General features: G+C 43.8%; 2 long non-coding RNA genes across 7 annotated transcripts in view; both read left to right on the top strand.

Moving 5' to 3' along the window:
* The window catches only part of LOC103673304, a 92,154-nt gene that overhangs the window by 34,287 nt on the left and 38,118 nt on the right, over nt 1-19,749 (top strand). For 2 of the 6 annotated variants that reach the window (XR_571379.2, XR_571373.2), the window contains one exon: nt 1,290-1,675. The exons of 2 other annotated variants lie outside the window; for them this stretch is intronic. This is a non-coding gene — a long non-coding RNA (uncharacterized LOC103673304). Of the gene's footprint in view, nt 1-1,289; nt 1,676-5,235; nt 5,515-15,055; nt 15,270-19,749 lie in introns of those variants that run through there. 2 more of the 6 variants (XR_571374.2, XR_571376.2) reach the window with 2 other exon arrangements.
* Nucleotides 15,713-16,595, top strand: LOC121105237. The gene is made up of 2 exons (XR_005837714.1): nt 15,713-15,861; nt 16,187-16,595. It is a non-coding gene; the product is annotated as an uncharacterized LOC121105237 (long non-coding RNA).

The following is a 19,749-nucleotide window of genomic DNA, read 5'->3' as shown; positions in this document are numbered from 1 at the left end:
GCCCAGGTGCAAGGAAGCCAGACTGACCCTCGGGCCTAATTTACACCAGAGCTCCTGTGGGATCAGGACAAGGCTGGTCTTTGCCTCAATTCATACCCTTTCATGGCTTCTTCTATGTCCTTTTCTGTGTCCCCCCACTCCCTGCTGGTTTCCACTGGCAGCGTGCCCGTAAATAATCTGATTTGATTAGACTTATCTCTGATCAAATCACCTGCACACGCGTCCTCATCCCTTCTGGGAAACTCAAGCCAAGAAGCGGAGGTCGTTCACTCAGACTGGTGAACAGGGAAGGCCTCCCCAAGAAGACGCCGCGTGCGCGGAGACGCGCGTGACCAGGACACGCCGGTCGTAACGAGACCCGGGGGCAGGGCGTCCCAAAGGCCATGAGGTGGGAATGAGCTTTAGGTGTCGGAGGAACAGGAAAGCGGCCAATGCCACTTCAGAGTGACTGAGGGGGGGAGCACGGGGAGGGGCGGGAGGAGCACTCCTATCCACTGGGTTCAGAGCTGGAAGCCGGGCCTGCAGTGGCGTCAATCTTTCCCAGCGCCATTTGACAGAGGCAGGAGTTAGGGGAGGTTTTGCCGCCTTTCCTCCCCCAACACTCCAGCACAATCTATGGAGTGAGGCCTGAAGTTGAGAAAAGCCGATCTGAACGATTATTGACCCTAAGGAACGTTGATGGCAGCTTGTGCTCTCCTGGTGCTGTGCTCCCCCGAACGGAGCTTGCAGGGATCAGCTGTATCCAACAAGCAGAGGGCAACAGGGATCCTGGGAGAACCTGGCTCGGTGTCTGGGTGTATTTGGTGCTTTAAGCAGAGAAAGGCCTCACTGCAGTGCCTGGTAACGGATTGATATAATAGTAATTTCCCTATCTCAGGAATCTGCTCATTTTCAGCATAATTGTGTGCCAAGATGCTTCCCGGAATATGTGCATGTGAGTCTGGCCCCAGGCAGGGAAAGAAAGCAGTTGAGAGTCTGGATGCCTCTGTTAGGAAAGCCTTGCTGGGGTGCATATTCACCTTCCCCTCGGATCCACCTGTAAAGTTGGGATCATGATAGCTCCTACTGCGTGTCTTGGGTGGGGAAGAGAAAATGCCTTTCTAAATGAAAATTAGGAAGGAGGGAAGCTCTTTCCTTTTTTCTTCCAATTCACTGGGAATTGGTTAATAAGGACACCCAAAGCCTTCCTGCGTGGAGCCCAGTTCACTTGGGACATGGCGGTGAAGTTTCCCACCCATTAAATTGATCTTCTTTGTTGATTTTTTCTTTTCTTTTTTTTTTTTTATCAGAATGAATCAGCGATCCTTCATCGTTCATGCAATTGGACTTCGATTTAAAATCTTAGATATAAAAAATGATATAAACGGAGACTGAGGGCAAACTCTAGTGGTGAGGACAAAATATCACGTTCTTTAAACAAATCTATCCTGCTAAAGGTGTTAAGGTGTTTTACTTACATTTTCATGCCAAGATTTTCTTTTGCTCCGGGTGCATTCAGTGAGAGATCATTGGTATGATCTCCTTCTGATTCGTGCTATGCTTTGTACTTAATGCAATTTTAAAAGGAAGGTTTTAATTGGTTATCGAAGCCTAAAATCCCCTGAGGTTTTTTTTTCCCCATTTGGTTCTATTTCATTTTGTCAATATTTGTGTTAAGCAATCTGCATCGATCTCAATGAGGAGATGCTATCCAGCGACCTTTCACAAATAAATAACGATGTGCCACAGAGCAGAAAGGAATCATCTGCCAAACCCCCTTGGCTGACTTAGCCACTCAACAGACTGGCATCAGTGTTTTTCTCTTACTTTCAATAGGAGAAAAGGCAGCATACAAGAGGGACAGGGGCCTCACTGATTAAGCAGGGGACCAAGTAACTTGTGTTAGCCACTCTCTAGCTTAGGGGCTCTCTCTTGTAAGTAACGTGCTACCCAACAATTTGTGGGGTCTGCAGATGAGATACCAAATGTACTCCACTCAGCCCCAAAAGCAAACAGGAGAGAACTTTACTTATTGACTTTCTGAGGTTGACAGCGGCAGGAAGATGGCGCCTGACGTTTTCCCACGATAGAGGATGGAAGATGCAGTGGGTCACAGGTGCAGAGCCTCCCCTTAATTGACGACCATGATTTTCTAGTCAGTTGTGAGTTCTAAGCATTTTATTATGGGCTTTCCGTCATTGTAGGCAGAAAAAAAAATCAAGATGCATGTGTGTCTTGAGGGGAGAAATAGGCAAGAAGAGAAAGGGAAGTGAAGGCTAGGCATGGGGTCACCCCAGAGGCAGGTCACCCCAGAAACCGAGCTAATGTTTGCCACCCCGGAGCCTGGTTCAGGCTCACCCATGGCATCATTCTCTAGATTTACCAGTGAACTGTATTCGTCTTCCTTTATCTCCTTTATTTTTTCTCTCTTGCTCATGTAAGAGAAAGAAATGGAACACAAGATGGGGGGTTCTGAGTCATACATTTCATGGCACTGGCTGTCGCTGCTTACTTTTTGGTTGTCACCATTTTGAGCAGGTGAATAAGTTGAAAAAATAATCCCTGTGGCAGAGAAACCTTGGCAGCCCCTTTGCATCATGGGAATTCTAAACCTTCAGTCCTAAAGATCATTCTTTTATTATTAGCAAATAAATTCATGCTAATGGTAAACATATCAAATAGAAAGACAAAAAGTGAAAAAAAAATCCCTCTCACCACCCTCAACCCAAGACTCTTATTTCCTCCAAGGAACCATAGCCAGGTTTCTTTCCTAAGTTTTCTATATATATTTTTTCAGGCACATGTATTTGAATTTTTTAGATGAGTGAGATTGTACTTTACACACTACTTGGCAACTTGATTTTTCACAATTGTAGTACTGAGATCTTTCCATATCCATGCATACAACTATATAGGTAGGAGGGCCATGTACTTTGTTCTAACGAATACATTTGTTGAATGACAGAGGGTGCTATTAATAATTCGACGGGACAATGGCCATGAACTGGAAGTGTTCTGGGCAAATTAGAACATTTGGTGACACTACCTAGAAATCATTGTTTGAAATGGATATCTCTGTTAGTTCATCAAGAAATTGCAATGTTTTGAGAGGGGATAAAGCAGTGAAGGAGGAACCCAATAGAGAGAATAAGACTAGAGATATTCCCATAAAAACCATGAAAAGATTTGGCTAAGTCAACAGCTGGCACTGCCTAACTCCAGTAAGTTGTTAGTACAACTTTTGTCTTTTGAGTTATATGAATGGGAAACTGAGAGAGGGTGTCGTAAGGAGGACACATTCCCCATAAAAGATATGAATGATTTAACAATGTCAGACAGGCAGTAGCTGGACCAGAGAATGAACAAGATCTCCTTCGAGAACACAGGAGACCTGCAAAAGAAAATGAGTAGATTTGGGGCTTTTGCAGATCCGATTCCTATATAACTTGAAGTCTGTTCTGCAGATGATAGTTTGCTTCTCATACCTCATTAAAACATTTTGCATACATGGGCGGTGGTGTGGAGGGGTGATCGGGAAGATGAACACTGGCTGTGTTATTCTAACAATTTCCTTAGGGTGTTTTTGGTCCTCTACGGAGTTGTGTGCTTTGTGCTTCATTTAAAGACAGAGTGGGGCTTGGGGTGTTTTCTCTGATGAAGAAACAGCTGTGAGATAATTGGTGACCAGAGATCAGAGGAGCCACAGATCTCCAGCAACTGGAGCTCTTGTGGGCAGGATGGCACATGACCTAATGTTCAAAGGGGAGGATTTGGTGTCATCAATCTCTGTTTGATGCCGTGAGTTGTTCCCCCTGCCCCCCCCCCCGGTCACATGGGGAAGACTAATTTCATTTTTATGTGACTTGCACTCACAGTTTCTCAGTGCTAATGGGATATTATCCAATCTCACGTCACCAAGCCAGCTGGCTATCACATCCGCACGTGCTTTTTAGAGAATCTACCTAGCTTTGCACTTCTTCTTCCAGTTTGATCTTTGTCAGACAATAATTTTGTTGACATTGATTAGAAATCCTCCTTTAACTATAAATAGAAGGGGATGAGTTGAAATATAACAAATCCAAAATTCAATTATGATGATGTAAGAAGTATGGATAAGAACTTGGAAAAGTTATTTTTCTCATCTCTGGGTATCCAACCAGATACAGAAGTCAAGTTACTGTCCACGAAACTGGGCACGACCAACATGGTGGACTAGAAGGACTGCCCTGGGAATCAAGTAGACCCAAGTTCTGCTTCTGGCTCTGGCACCGATTCCCCGTAATCTTGGATCTCTTGGTTTCAGTGCCTTCTGGTATAAAATGAGGGCGGTGGAAACGTTTGGTTTCTAGGAGTCCCTTCATGTCTAACATGATCAGTGATTTCGTTACTTTGTTGTCTTACAAAGTGAAAAATCACGAAAATATTTTTCTTGACTTCATATTCATTTTTTCCCTATTTCTCCTCCCCCCCCCCCAGTACCACCTCAGAGTTTCCCTAAAGGAGGCACTAGTTTGGGTCCATTGCTCTTCCTTTCTCCATGGCCTCAACAGGCCACGTTAGTCTTGAGGCATGAACAGATCAGGAGAATGCCTTTTAAGTGGCCCTTGAGGACTCCATCCACATATTTCCCACCTTGGCCTGCCTCTGAAATCTGAAATTCCATCCTCAGAAGTTTGTTTCCTGCAGATAAGTCACCTGCACTCTATTAATACACATATGCCCTGGGAGAGGCAACACATTGAGCTTGTTTCAGCTTAATTAGAATGTATTTATCTGGGTTTTCCCAATGAGCTGGCTAACTGACCACAGTACCTTGGAGCGAGAGAGAGAGAGAGAGAGAGAGAGAGACAGTGCGAACATTTTTATAGGGCAGAGGAGTGAGTGATACATCAAAAATTGGGACAGTGCCTGGGGTGGCTACCTGGTGGGAGTCAGAGACAATGAGAAGCCAGGGAAGGAGGTGGATGGGAGGTTAATGGAACACCGGAATGAGGGAAGTTGTGGGCGGCTGCAAACAAGGAAGTCAGCAAGGAAGGGCCCCTAAGAACAAATTTGCCTCACGATTTTCCTCAGCCAGGGTCTGTCCACGTGAATCTGTATGAAACTAGCACAGTTCCTCCTTGCTCAATGAGCACTTGAGAGCAAAAAGGCAACCGGTGTGGGGAGGGGTGGGGGGGAAGTCACATTATATTAACTTGTGACACTTTCTTGAGGCTCCTCCAGAATCTCTTTGTTTTCGTTTTGCTTGAATTTCAGATCTATAATTAGAGTTGAGAAGAAAATGTTCCGCACAGGGAGTTTTGCTAACACCACTGCTTTTGGAGAGGAAGTTTTTTCGAGGTGAAGAATACGGGAAACCTTCCCCCATCCCTTTATAAAACGCACTCTCTTGAGAATCTAAGAATGGTAGGTTGCTGCAGTTACTTTCTAAAAGAACTCGTGTCTGGTAAGAGGAAGAAAAAAAAAAGTCCCACTTAGACTCTCTGTCGGTGTGCTAGGCCCACCCTGAAGCTTCCGTCATAGCGCGGGGTTGGGGGCACGGGCCTGGAGGCTCCCTGTTCCTCAGAGCAGTGCTGGCTGACGGGAGGCTTCATTTATTCGACGTGTGTCTTTGTTTCATGCCGCTCTGACATTTTAGAACATGTGGATTTCTTCTGGAAAATGTCCATTATTATACAATGTCTCTTCTCTCTTTAACAATTTCTGTTCTTCATCTTACAAGCAACTCTGGCTGTCACAGCGATGGAGTGGTTGAGGGAGTTTGCTGAGAGTGGTGAATCCGTGGGTTTCCTAGAGCGGGAGCCGTGAGAGGACTTTGAAAAGGTTGGATGCAAAAGTGAGGAACACTCCTCAACATTTACAGAATTTAGAGACAATATCTCCCGAATGCCAATTCCTTCTTGGTGAACTTGATCCACCAAACCTAGATGCCGTCTTAAAGCTAAAATACTCTGTTTTCTCTCTATTTTACTTTGTTTACTCTCTTTCATTAGTTCTTTTACCTTGTCCACTGGACAAAGAGAGGCCAAGGGACTAAACCAATTTGTTTGGCCAACCAGTGAGGAGAACATAGCTGATGGGGAAATAGAAGGGCATGCCCACGGCCTTTACAGAACCTCTTAGGCCTTGAGACTGTGTATATTTCAGTCCTTCCTCCCCTGTAGATTTGGATCTGTTGATTTTTTGTTTTCCAGTCTATTTCCTCCCTATTGTTCAGGTTTGTTAATTTCTATCATTTTATCTTCCAGTTCACTGATTCTTTCCTTTGTCTCTTCCATTCTGCTGTTGAACCCATCCACTGTATATTTCATTTCAGTTACTTACATTCAGTTATTCAAGAACTGAAATAATGGAGGAAAACACAGGAAACAGAGGAAAGAAACAGCGAACTGGGAGAAAGAACAATAGAAATTTTCAGTTCTAAATTTCCATTTGGTTCTTCTATTTCTTTGCTAAGGTTTTTAATTTTTTTCATTTATTCTAAGGATATTCAAAATTGCTTGGTGCATTTTTACCATGGATGCTTCAAAATCTTTGTCAAATAATTCTAATATTTCTGTTGGCTTGGTGTTGGCATGTTTTATTTTATTTTTTGTTTAGTTTGAGATCTTCCTGGTTCTTGATATCACAAGTGATTTTCTATTGAAACTGGACATTTTAGATTATGTTATAACACCTTGGATCTTACTTAAACTTTCTGTTTTAACAGGCTTTATCTGATACCATTCTGGCAAGGAAGGAGGGCCTTACCTTACTGCCAGGTGGACGTAGAGGTCCAGGTCTCCCACTCAGCCTCAGCTGACACCTGAGGGAGGGGGCTGTCATTACTGCTGGATGGGAGTTCCAGGGGCCCTACATGGTCTCCAGTGATCTGTAGTAGGGATGACCTTATTACCAGTGGATAATGGTGAAAGTCCTGACTCTCCATTAGACCACCTTTGACGTCACATCACCCCAGAGGGGAAGAGGAGAGGTGCCACCTCCTGGCTGATGGGGGTAAATCTACAGGCTCCCTATTTGGTCTCCACTAACACAGTTGTGGTTGGTAGAAGACGAGAGAGGAAACATAACTGGCAAAGATAAAAATATTGGCTTCCTACTTGGCCTTCTCTGATATGTGGAGAGGGTATTGGGGCACCTCATTAGATCCTGATGAGAATGGAAGTCTGAGCTCCCCACTTAGCTTTTGCTGGTATGGGTGAGGGTGAGTCCGTAGTTTTTTTATTTTTTTTTATTTTTTATGGTGTTATAGTGGAGTAGACCAATTGTTGTCTAAAAGTTTTCTTAGATCATGGATTAAATGTAAAACCTAAAATTTAGAAAGCTTTTAGAAAAAAATAGGAAAATATGGTAGGCATCTAGGGCTAGATAAGCAGTTCTTAGACTTGATGTGGAAAGCATGGTAAATTAGACTTCATTAAATTTAAAAACTGCAGTTCTGTGATTCTGTTAAGAAGATGAAAAGACAAGCTATAGACTAGGAGAATATATTTCAAATCACATATTCACCAAAGGAATTGTATCTAGAATACATAAAAAACAAAACAAAACACAAAAACCCTCCCTAAGTTCAACAGTGAAAATCCAGACAATTTAATGAGAAAATGGGCAAAAGACATGAAAAGACGTTTCACCAAAGAGAATATACAGATGGCAGATACACATATGCAAAGATGTTCAAAATCATTAGCCATTAAGGAAATGCAAGTTAAAACGTCAATGAGATACCATTAGGTATCTACAAGAATTGCTAAAATAAAGACTATCAGCAATACCGAATCCCGGTGAGGCTTTGGAGAAAATGGATCATTCATAAATTGCTGGTAGGAATATAAAATGATGCAGCTACTCTGGAAAACAGTTTGATAGTTTCCTAGAAAACTAAGCATGTAACAATCCTACAAGCCAGCAATGGCATTCCTGGGCATTTATCCCAAATAACTGAAGAGTTATCTTCATGCTAACACCTGCACACAAATGTTTATAGCAGCTTTATTTATCATAGCTCCAAACCGGAAACAACCTACTCCTTCAGTGGGTGAATGATTAGAGAAACTGCTGTGTCCATACCACGGAATCCTACTCAGCCAAGTAACAATGATGACAACAACAAAAACATGCCCAAGCCCCAAACTATTGCTGTATACAACAACCTGGATAAATCTCCAGGAAATCATGCTGAGTGAAAAAAGCCAGTCTCAAAAGTTTACATACTGCATGATTCCATCTATATTACATTTTCGAAAGGACAAAATTGCAGAGATGAAAAACAGATTAGTGTTGTCAGGGGTTACGGAGGGCATGGAGGCGGGAAGGAAGAAGATGTGGTTATAAAAGGACAACAGTGAGAGACACTTGGTGACAGAATTGTTCCTCATTTTGACTGTATCAAGGTCAATAGCTTGGTTGTGATATCACACTACAGCTTAGCAAGATGTCAGGAAACCTGAGTAAAAGATACAGGAGATCTTTCAGTGTTGTTGTTTTTTTTTTACAACTGCATGTGAATCTATAGTTGTTTCAAAATAAAAACTTTAGTTAAAAAACAAAAATGCCTAATAAGTCAGATGAAGAGGGCAAAGGTTTTTCAGACAAAGGAGAAATTCAGGAGGTGAGATTGCATGAGATTCCCAACTTTGGGTCCTTCTGAACCATTAGGAGGAGCCTCTGGTTATGGCCCAAATCCTTTGAGAAGTAAGGAATTATACGTGACAGTCTTTGAAACTGCAGGAAAAATGATTTCAAGACATTGGATTTCATAATGTTAAAAATGCATCATTCCGTAGTTAAATCACTTTCCGAATAAATATGTAAAACCTGCTTATGATTTAAAAGTTATTTTCCCAATGTTCATATGGGAAATATTTAATACTTTATAGCTTTTTCAAGGTCATTTGGAAATCATTGTTGCATTAACCTCAGGTCACAGAATATATGAATATAATCCCATTTAAATCATAGAATGCTAACTCAGGTTTTAGGGGTAATGTAGTCTAAACCCTTCACTTGGCCAGACTTGAAGTCTGTGAAAGCATGGACTGTCTTCATTATGTTCAGAGTTCTGTCTCTAGTGTCTAGCAACTATTTGGCTTCTAATAGGCATTTAATAACTATTTGTTGTTAAATAAGGAAGTAGGCTCAGAAAGGTTAAGTAAATTCCCCAGTGTTACACAGTTATTTGTGGGACAGCTAATATTAGAAGCCAGATTTCCTAAACCCAATCCAATGATATTTCTTTTCTTATCTATTAAGCCAAACAGATTTGTGGACGTTGATTTCTGGAATCTCCCAAGAGACAGGAATTAAATAATAAGATTCAATCTGGAAATAGCTATGTAAGGAAAGTTGTTTCATAGGTTACTGTAAACACAGTATTTTCCCTCAGTTACACACAGAAATTTAGCTTGAAAGAAAAATAATCATTCTCTTTGTAAATACCAGATTGTGTTCCTTTAAGAACTTACTGAATAAGCTTTTGAAACATGAAAAAAAAAAAAACACAACTCAAAACTGCAGGCTTACACCCAATGCAGACATTATTCTGATCAAGTGTTAATGGCTACTAGTCTTCTAGGGGGTTCATGTATTCCAACAGAAACTGGACAGCTTGCAGAATGGCAAAGCCCTGAACCACAGAAAGGGTTCGCCTAGCCAGACCTGCAGTTGTAGCGTTGGTGGGGTGGTGCTTGGAGGGGCCGTCTATGAGGCCAGTTACACCTGCTGCTCCTTTAGGGAACGTCGGAACTGACGGAACTGACGGTGGAGGATGCTGCCTTCATTCCCAATCTGGTCACTTGGTGGTGTTTCTTTTTATTCACTGGCATGTGGCTCATTTCAGCAATGCTTCTTCTCTACTCAGCAGGACAAAAGAGAGGCCGGGGGCAGCTGGGGGATTAAGCAGGTTTTAACCAGTCTCTGGGGAGGTGAGGGGAGGACTTGGCTTGAGCATATATTTTGGACACATGGGGAATCTCAAACCAGGCTCACTCACCTTTTTTTTTTTTTTTTTTAAGATTTACTTGGTTATTTGAGAGAGAGAGAGAGAGAGAGAGACAGAGTAAGAGCGGGAGAGGGCAAGAGGCAGAGGGAGAGGGAGAGGGAGAATTTCCAGCAGGCTCCCCACTGAGCGAGGAACTTGATGCAGGGCTCTATCCCAGGACCCTGAGACCATGACCTGAGCCAAAACCAAGAGTTGGATGCTTAACCGACTGAGCCACCCAGGCCCCCCCGATCACTCACCTTCTTGCCCCTCTCTGAGGCAGCACTGTGCCTTTCGCTATGTCTATCCATCCTCCCCCAGCCCACTTCATCGTTATATTCCCTTTTTTAAAAAAAGAAGTAATTAAAGATAGGTTCCCAACAGAAAGAAATCATATTAGTCATTTGTTAGGGATTTTCCCATCCCTCACTTCTGGTCTGCAAGCCCAGCGGGCAACAGTGGCAGATGTCCAGCCACAGAGCTGTTGTCCCATGTAGATTTTTTTCCTAACTTGCTTTCTAGCATCAGAATGCTTTTTCATCACTGCCTTAATCTTTGGAAAGTTGTTTCTCCCCTTAGTCAATGTACGTAAGTCTCACTAGCAGCAGTCGGAAGCGCAAGACTATGAATGTGGTTTTGTGACTGTGTAAATGATGGGAAAAAGAAGTTGCATGCAGTATCTGCTTGCAAATTTCCTTAGTGAAAGCATCAAAACTCCTGTCTAAAGAAACAGTGGAAATATCCCAACAGGTGGCAGCCAGAGCATTGCAACCACAAACGTTTGTAGTTAATGTGCCAAACACTGGGAGAAGGGCCAAGGGCATAAAGAGGTTAGTGACACAGGCCCTGCCATAAGGGCTTTATGGTTTGTTAGTAAAAATGGTAGCTGGCCTATTTTGAGTATCTGCTGTGTAACCGGCAGGGCGTTAGTGGCGCTAGCAAACGCCCTCACTCACTCTGCAAGGTAGTGAGACCTATTCCTACTTTCCACATAGGGAAACTGACACTCGTAGAGAGTAAAGAACTTGCTCGTGTTCACAGAACTAGTACATGGTGCTGTTCAGGTATGAACCTGACCTGCATATGCCATATTATCTCTAAAGAGAAAAGAGAGAGAGAAAAAGCTCAGTAAATGGGCAGTGCTCAGTAAATGCCCGGGAAATGGCCAATGACAAAGGCCATGAGATGCCTAAGGAGGGAGAGATGGTTATGCCGAGGGAGGCTTTCATGAATATCAATTGTGCACTCTGTTTAATGTCTAAGCTAGAGGGTTGTTTTAATTGGATGTGAGCGCTGTAACAGCAAGCCAACTCAAGCATGTCTGTATACTTTGCAATGTGACAGAAATTATCCTGTTGACAAAACGTGAATAAATGCTATCCTTCCATTTATATTAAAAGGAAAAATTTCTTTCAAAACTTGGCTCAGAACTTTCCGCTTAAAAGAAGTGTTTCTTTATTCCCTTTTACTCCAGGACAGCCCTGCCTATCTTCTTCCTTCCTTCCCATTTCTAGGAGAATCTGTTCTTGCCAACTCTTGGTCTTGGAAGTCAACCAGTCCTCCAAGATGTAGAAAATGCAGAGTGAGTACTAAAATAAACTACTAACAAAAAGTCATTATTCAAAGGAATTCAAAGAAACTCTTCATTCTTTGGGACTCGGCATAGGCTCCATAGGAGAATGTATGAAAAAGACAACAAACCAACCTGAGATCTGTGTCATAGGCCAGAAGTTGCTAGCATGGGCTTGTTCAAACAACCCACCTCCTTCCAGCTCTCTAATAAGACTTTATTTATTTTTTTTACAAGATTTTTATTTACTTATTTGGAGAAAGAGAGAGCGAGAGATCTTGAGCAGGGGCAGGAAGAAGCAGACTCCCCGCCGAGCAAGGAGCCTGATGCAGGGCTCGGTCCCAGGACCCTGGGATCATGACCTGAGCCGAATGCAGACACTTAACCAACTGAGGCACCCAGGCGCCCCTCTAACAAGACTTCCATCACAAGTTCAAATCCTGTCCTTTTCTTCTAGCTGAAGAGGGAAGGTCCTTTCTTGCCTCCACAGAAGCTAAGTTGATCCACAATATGAAGGGACGGGGAGCAGAGGGGAGGGAAGATAAAAGCGTCCAGAGGGAGGCTTTGGAGCTGATATGGAAAGGCAGTGCAGTGCGCTTGGGTGGGACCAGGTATTTGAATCTCCTACACAGATTTCAAGTGAGTTGAGACAGGCCAGGTGTTTGAGCAATTTTGTGGTTACTCTAGAGTGGTTGTTGGTGCATAATTTTTGCGTTTCCAGTAGGCAGAGCCACTCTTGCCCTGCCAAGCTTACCGCATTCCAGGACTTAGAGACCAGCAGGGATGAGTTTACCTGGCCATCTGGCTGGTGGGAGGGAGGTGCGTGAGCAAAGTAAGTCAACTCGAGAACAGCCAGTGTGCAAGGATCACCTGTGAGGTTAAACTTGTGAAGCTGTCATCTTTAGCGGACACAAAAAAGTTGAATACTGGCAATTCTGTGTGACTCAATCTCATACATTCTCCTAAGTTGAAATCTATTTCTGCAATGTTTTAAAAGGATTTTGAAACTAAATATGTTGGAAAGAAAGGAGTTTGGTGTCAAAAGACATTTGAATTCTAGAGCTTTTTTTTTTTAATCGGATGTATGATCTTGGGCCAGTTAGTTCAACTCAGAGCCCCAGTTTTCTCTTCTGAAAAATTGATGTAACAACACCTCCATGCCTTGTAGGGCAAGAGTAAGAGAAGGCAAGACAGGCAGAGCTTTTAGCCCCATTGTAGGCACTCAAATGTTAATTTTCCCGCTGAATCCACTTCATTGAGGTCTCCAGCTTTAATTTGGTTGAAATGTTGGACAATGTAGTTCATCTCTCCGGATTCAAAATCAGTTGTGTTAATTGAAGAAAGGACACAATAGCTCATTGAGACTGATGCCACCTTTTACAAATGTGGAAATCAAAGCCCAGAGACATTTCCTTAGGCCACAAACTAGCCAGTGTCAAGATCCTGCTGCCCAGGTCCAAGCCACTGGCTCCAGGTGGTTGGCTAATTTGCCCAAAACGGTTGGTCTGACCTCATGTTTCAGTATTGTCTCATCCATCCAGCACAAACCCGGGGCAGGGAGGAGAGGGAGAAAGAGAAACCTGAATGTGCCCCAAGGTCGGCTTTTCTTTCAGGCACAGACAGGACAGACTCTTTTGTAGACCGCGTGCTCCTTCGCCCCAGGAGACCGAGAGCCGCTCTCAGGCTTAGGCGGGAATAGCAGATTGAGTTTATCTCACCTTCAATTATTGTTAGGTGCCTGGGGAGCTGTGTTGAGAAGGATTCTGTGACCATTTCCAGGTTCAACAAGGCTGAGTTCTCTAATGGATGAACGATACCTGCCTGGGGTGTGGAAGCAGAAAGTAGGAGCATGAATTCCTGGGCCTTGTTCAGGTGGATTCGGCTGAATCACAATCTCCTGGGTGTGGCTCAGGCATCAGCCATTCTAATAAGCTCCCTGGGTGTATGAAGTTTGAGAACCGCTGACCTAGAAGACAAAATAAAAATTCCTTCAAGCATGCCGTAAATCCCCTGGGTCCTGGACCGGAGGGTTCCACTCTGCAGTGGGACCAGTTAACTAGACATGCATGACTCAGGAGAAACCATCTCACACAGCCATGGGGTCTAGAGGATGCCAGTTTGGCAGAGCCCTCCTCCGTCAGCCACCACGTAGCCGGAGCTGTCCTGGAGGCTGGCGCCACACCCAAAGGCCCTGGGTCAAAACAGCAGTTACTTTTTTTTTTTTTTTTTTGCAAACTGGTTGTTATGGTTGAATTGTGTCACTCCCAAAATTTATATGTAGAAGTTCTAACCCCCAGTACCTCAGAGCGTGATCTCATTTGGAAAACAGGGTTTCTTGCAGATGTAATTAGTTAAGATGAGGTCATACCGGAGTAGGATGGGCCCCTAATCCAAGGTGACTGATGTCCTTGTAAAAAGGGAAATCGGACACAGAGATAGAAACGTGCAGAGGGAAGGTGAGGTGAAGGCACACAGGGAGAAGGCGGCCATCTGTAAGCCAAGGAGAGAGGCCTGGGACACAGCCTTCACTCACAGCTCTCAGAAGAAACTAACTGCCAACACATTGACTTCAGACTTCTTACTTTCTAACCGTTTCAGAACCGTGAGACAATAGATATTCTGTTGTTTAAGCCACCTGTGTGTGGCTCCCTGTTACGGCGGCCCTAGCCAACTAATACGCTGACTGGTCTAAGAACCTTAGGTATTATCATCACCCCAACTTGAGGGATGGGAAGGTTTTAAGTAACTGTTCCAGGGTCATACAGCTACCATGGGGTAGGAAGAGGATAAAACCAGGTAGTCTTCTCTGATCCTGGGGTTGTCTGAACCAATTGCCTCTCATGGAATGACTTCCAGCTTCTTTTTTTTTTTTTTTAAAAAGATTTTATTTATTTATTCGACAGAGATAGAGACAGCCAGCGAGAGAGGGAACACAGGCAGGGGGAGTGGGAGAGGAAGAAGCAGGCTCCCAGCGGAGGAGCCTGATGTGAGGCTCGATCCCATAACGCCGGATCACGCCCTGAGCCGAAGGCAGACGCTTAACCGCTGTACCACCCAGGCACCTCGACTTCCAGCTTCTTGCTACTGCCCCTGCGTTGCCTTTTCCTGCCTCCCTGTCCCTGTGTGCTATGCTATGCTGACCTGGGTTCCAACGGCCAATAGCCAGCCCAGCTCTGGGTTTTGCCTCGTTTCTGTGCTGTCACTGCCATGGGTGCCAATGAGCTTACCCCTGCCTGAGCTTCTGCCATGTTGTTGTATGTCTGGTTCACGAGATGAGTAATCTCCTGAAACAAACATTATAGTAATTGAAGACAAGAATAAACTACAAAGTTATTACGAAGATGATCTGTGCCTAAAATATGACAACATGTAAAAATGAAATCACTTTTAGTTTTTCTTTCTTTAAGTTGGGAGGTTTACATCTGTGATATCATTTATATTGCTATAAAAAAAGAGAGCTTTGTAATCTATTCTTTGACTGTAAAAATGTTTCCAGAGGCTGAAGGTATTTTTTTTTTCTTTCTCAGCCTTCTTGATACTGATGAGATCCTTTGAAGTTTCAAGCAGCTTCGACTAGAAAGTATCCCATAAGGGGTTAATAGCCCTGATTATAAAACTTCGCTATAGTCACTTCTATCGACCCACGAATTTTACAGTTGTTACGTGACCTAAGAGCCAAGGCTGAGGGATATAGAAAGGGGGGGTAATCAGAAGGGGGAATGAAGCATGAGAGACTATGGACTCTGGGAAACAAACTGAGGGCTTCAGAGTGGGGGGGTTGGGGGAATGGGATAGGCTGGTGATGGGTAGTAAGGAGGGCACGTATTGCATGGTGCACTGGGTGTTATACGCAACTAATGAATCATCGAACTTTGCATCAGAAACCTGGGATGTACTGTATGGTGACTAACATAATATAATAAAAAAACATTAAAAAAAAAAAAAGCCAAGGCTGCTCCTTGGAGAGGGGAAATGGTGACTAGATTAATCAAGCAGAGTTTTCCAAAGGCTTCCAATCCCATGAGAAATAATTGGCTTGTTTTTTTTACATGTGTTCATTAATATTTGATATCTGATCCAAGAAATGTAAAATCAGAGGAATTCATAACCAAAGGCAAATATAGAGCGAGCCTGTTGGTAGTGATTCAGTTGAGCTAGCATGGTTAAATAATGACACTGGCTTTTTGAAGACGTACACTTCATGCAGTAAGGAACGTGAGTTTTTAATCAAGAGATAAGGAAACAATGTGCAAGCATCATGTCTCTATCACAGATACGCGGCTGTTCCAACACGAGGCTCACCTCCCAGGGTTGTAAGCAAACACGAGAAGAGGTAAGGCTTGTGAAAATGATCAGGAAGTTGGTGGAGTGGTTTGTAGAGAATGATCTGTAAGAATCATCAAAGAATAACCATTTCCTAAAGAATCACTGTTTTCTTACTGGGCCTTTTTGCCCATGAAAGCCTTTGTCAAAATCGTGCCCCTCCTCAGAATGACTCTCCAATGCCCTCCTGTCCTCTCCTCAGCCTTCCATGTCCTACAAGGGGCTGTGCCATCTTCCCCCTGGGAAGACATCCAGGCAGGCGCCTCACTCTGCCCGGCGTTGTAGTTATTTGGGAATGCTCTCGATCCGCTCTTCCTTCTTACTCCCACCCCCAGATCCTACAATCAAAACCTCCTTGATCCAGTGGCGTTAGTTACTGGCCCACCTGTCCTCTGATTAGCCTGCAGAAGGATCTGGCTTTCTCCTCCCTGCTTCTGGACCCCTCCCCACCTGCAGAAGTCAGGTAGGATGGGAAGCCAAGGAAACTGAGAGTTAACCGTTTCCTGGAGACATTGAACTTGTTTCATGTTCACGCTGATGTGTGTTAACTATGTGTTCAAACTTTTTCCCCAACTACTGTTTCTTTCTCAGTGTTATGAATCAGAAAACTTCCAAATGCTTTTTCCCTATAGACAGAGTATAGGGAGTAGGTGCTTGCCCCTTATTCTGTAAGTTCAGATCCGTCCCTCTATGAGATAGAGTAAAATGAACTGCTATCATAAATAAACCTCAAACTTTCAGTGGCTTCCCACAAGAAAAGTTTATTTCTCCATCATTCTGTTACATGATGGAGAAACGTGTAGAATTCTGCTCAGCGGGGGGCTTTCTTACTTACAGTAATTCACACACCTGGCTTCCTTCCATCTTGTGGATCTGCGGTCTTCTGCCTCCAGGTGATGGAAAATCCTTAAAACGACACCTATCATTCTATTCACATTCCCCTGGTGAAACCTAGTCAGAAGGTCACACCTAGACGCAGAGGGTGCTGGGAAATAAATCTGTGCTTGGACAGTCACGTGCTAGCAACAAGTTCCCACTCTAGAAGGAGCATACATTTCGGGAGGTAGTTAGCAGCCTCTGTCACACTAGGCTTGGTTGGTGTGGAGTAGAACAGTCTGTTAGCATCCTTAATCTCCCACCTACTCATCTCCGTCCAGTCCAGGAAGCAGAATTTTCAAAGCTGTCCTTGAGTTGTGCTGGACCCCAGTATATTTTATCTCCACCGTAAGAGCCCAGCCAAGCCTCTGGTGGCTTTGGCGATGCGTGGCCTGGGCCTTTGTGGAACGGTCAGTGGCAGGCTGTGGCTCAGGGTCCCCCTCCACGGTCTGCAGCTCTCTTATTCCGCAACGTGACTCTAGATAATTACAAGCGTGGAAAAGGATATGCTATTCTTTCCCCTGCTGGCTTTGCTAAAGTAAATATATTTTTAATAGACCGTGTCCTGGGCGTGCTTGTTTCTCTTTCAGGACATAGGACTGCTGCCACCATAGCCCCAAACCAGGGCCTGCCTCCTGCAGGCGCTCATAAATATGTGCTGGATAAATAGATGAACAGATGTTAACAGCTTAACGATGTTCAAGGGATGTTGTATATCAGGGTCTGGAATATTTTCTGTACCAACTAACCCATGCATCCCGAATAAGGAGAAGAGGGTTCAGTAGTACTAACATAAGATGGCGCCCATTCAACATAGGGAGCCACTCTGACCATGTTTTTTGATGTCGGTGCTCATGAACTAATGCTTGTGATGGGTCTTTTCATTCCTCGCGAAGAAGAGAACTTATGGAAGAGTTACTTAGAACCGTAAGTAAGGATACTGGTTTTCCAAATGGGGCTGGGGCAGCATGACTCACTCTACAAGAGTCTTCGTTATTCTGTCCCCGAACACCCTGCCAGCCAGGCCCCTCACGGAGCTGACCCGCAAGAGCTCGCTACTATCTCTCACTACTGAAGCGGGAGGAGTGGGAGACCGTGGTTGTCAGCCTGGGAGCTACTGGGCTGGAAAGGAGGGGAGGGAAATACGAAGTGACCGTCTCCCTATGGGGGAGACAAATGATACCAAATACGTGTTTTCATGCCTACCTAGAACTCAGCTGACAAAATTTATGACCGGAGGGAGAGACGGGTAAGAAGGAGATACAAATGTGCTCATGAGAAGAAAATAATATTGTGAAAAGCATTCCCATTATCCTGAAGATTGGCCTAAATGAAACTTTAACCTATTCAAAGAATCCTCAGGTCTTAGTGAAATGGAGCTGCTTTTCATTTCCTTTCAGCCTTGAAGGCATCTGGGAGGTGATTTGCAGTCAAGTCCGGAGGGAGAGTGCTTGCCCTCAGAGGGCAGGCTTTCCAGGGACTCAGCAAGGGGGTGGGGGTCTCTTTTAGCTGTGCTCTTCTGCCTCTCCTGATTCCTGGCAAATGAGGTGGATGAAGGGGGCACAGGCGGGCAGGCAAAGGAGAAGGTTGGCTGGTGGCAACTATTTTAGGGATCGACCAAGGGAAATTGAGAATATTTACAAGTCGATGGCAGTCTACCAACCGGGACCACAGACTTATGCTACCAGATACACCTAAGCGTGGGCAGTGGCTCCTTCCATTCATTTCCTGGAAGGAGTTTTCTAGGCAACTGTGAGGTTATCGTTAGTGACTTTCACCTCCCCTTCTATTTGTTTAAATGCCCTTTAACACTTCAATCAGAAATAATACCATTAAAAATTAACTTCTCTGCACTGAGTTCTAAAATGCAAATACTCCTGAAAAGGGTCACAAATAAAGCCAACACACACTAAAATGAGCCTGGCTACTAGATGCTTTTTCTAGATAGAAGGAATTCCTGACAAATGTGGGGAATCTGAAAGTAGAGGGAAAATCAAGGAGACACTGTGGCTTCTGGACTGGAGCCATATGGTAGCTAAAAGCCTTTAATATATACCTTGAATCTGTGCAAATGCGGGCATAATTACTTGGGTAAGTGTAATGTTTTGTTCGTCTGACATATTTTACCCTACAATAGAACAATTCTTTCCAAGTGCATGGAGTTTTCACCATAACACACCAGGCTCAGGACGATTTGACAAAAACTTATTTAAATTATGAATATGCTTATAGTTGAGTTTGCTTGAAAGTTAAGTTAATCATACACATCGAATGTAAAATACATGCATGCAAATTGGTGCACCCTTCTGGGAAGGCAATATCTACTAACAATTTGAAGGTGCATACTCTTTGATCCGGCAATCTTACTTCTGGGAGTTTTTCCACAGAAATGCTCCCCACAATTATGCAAGGATATTACATAGGCTGTTTCCTTAAGTATTGTTTATAGCAGCGAGTAATGAGGAATAATTCAAATGTCTTTTCTTAGGCGATTGATTAAATAAGTCATGCAACAGTCATAAAGCAGAATATCAAGAGACTCAAAAAGAATGAGGCATTCCTGTTACTAACACAGAAAGAGAGCAAAGGTCTGTGTTTCTGTGAAAAAGCAATTACCGTAGAAGACACACAGGGGAGGGGCGCCTGGGTGGCACAGTGGTTAAGCGTCTGCCTTTGGCTCAGGGCGTGATCCCGGCGTTGTGGGATCGAGCCCCACATCAGGCTCCTCTGCTGTGAGCCTGCTTCTTCCTCTCCCACTCCCCCTGCTTGTGTTCCCTCTCTCGCTGGCTGTCTCTATCTCTGTTAAATAAATAAATAAAATATTTAAAAAGAAAAAAAGAAGACACACAGGGCAATCTCTAGCTTTCTTGATCATGCTGCAGAGTCTCTGAAAAGGCACAGACTTACACCACATTGTAAATGTAGTCATCTTGAGGGAATGAGGGACTTCTGCTTTCTGTTTTTATTATTTCTGCACTTTGAGTTTTCAGCAACGTGGATTACTTTTGCATTTTTTTTTTTT

The sequence above is a fragment of the Ursus maritimus genome, unplaced genomic scaffold, assembly GCF_017311325.1.
Source record: "Ursus maritimus isolate PB19 unplaced genomic scaffold, ASM1731132v1 scaffold_25, whole genome shotgun sequence".
Lineage (NCBI taxonomy): Eukaryota > Metazoa > Chordata > Mammalia > Carnivora > Ursidae > Ursus > Ursus maritimus.
This window is presented reverse-complemented; position numbering and strand designations above follow the sequence as displayed.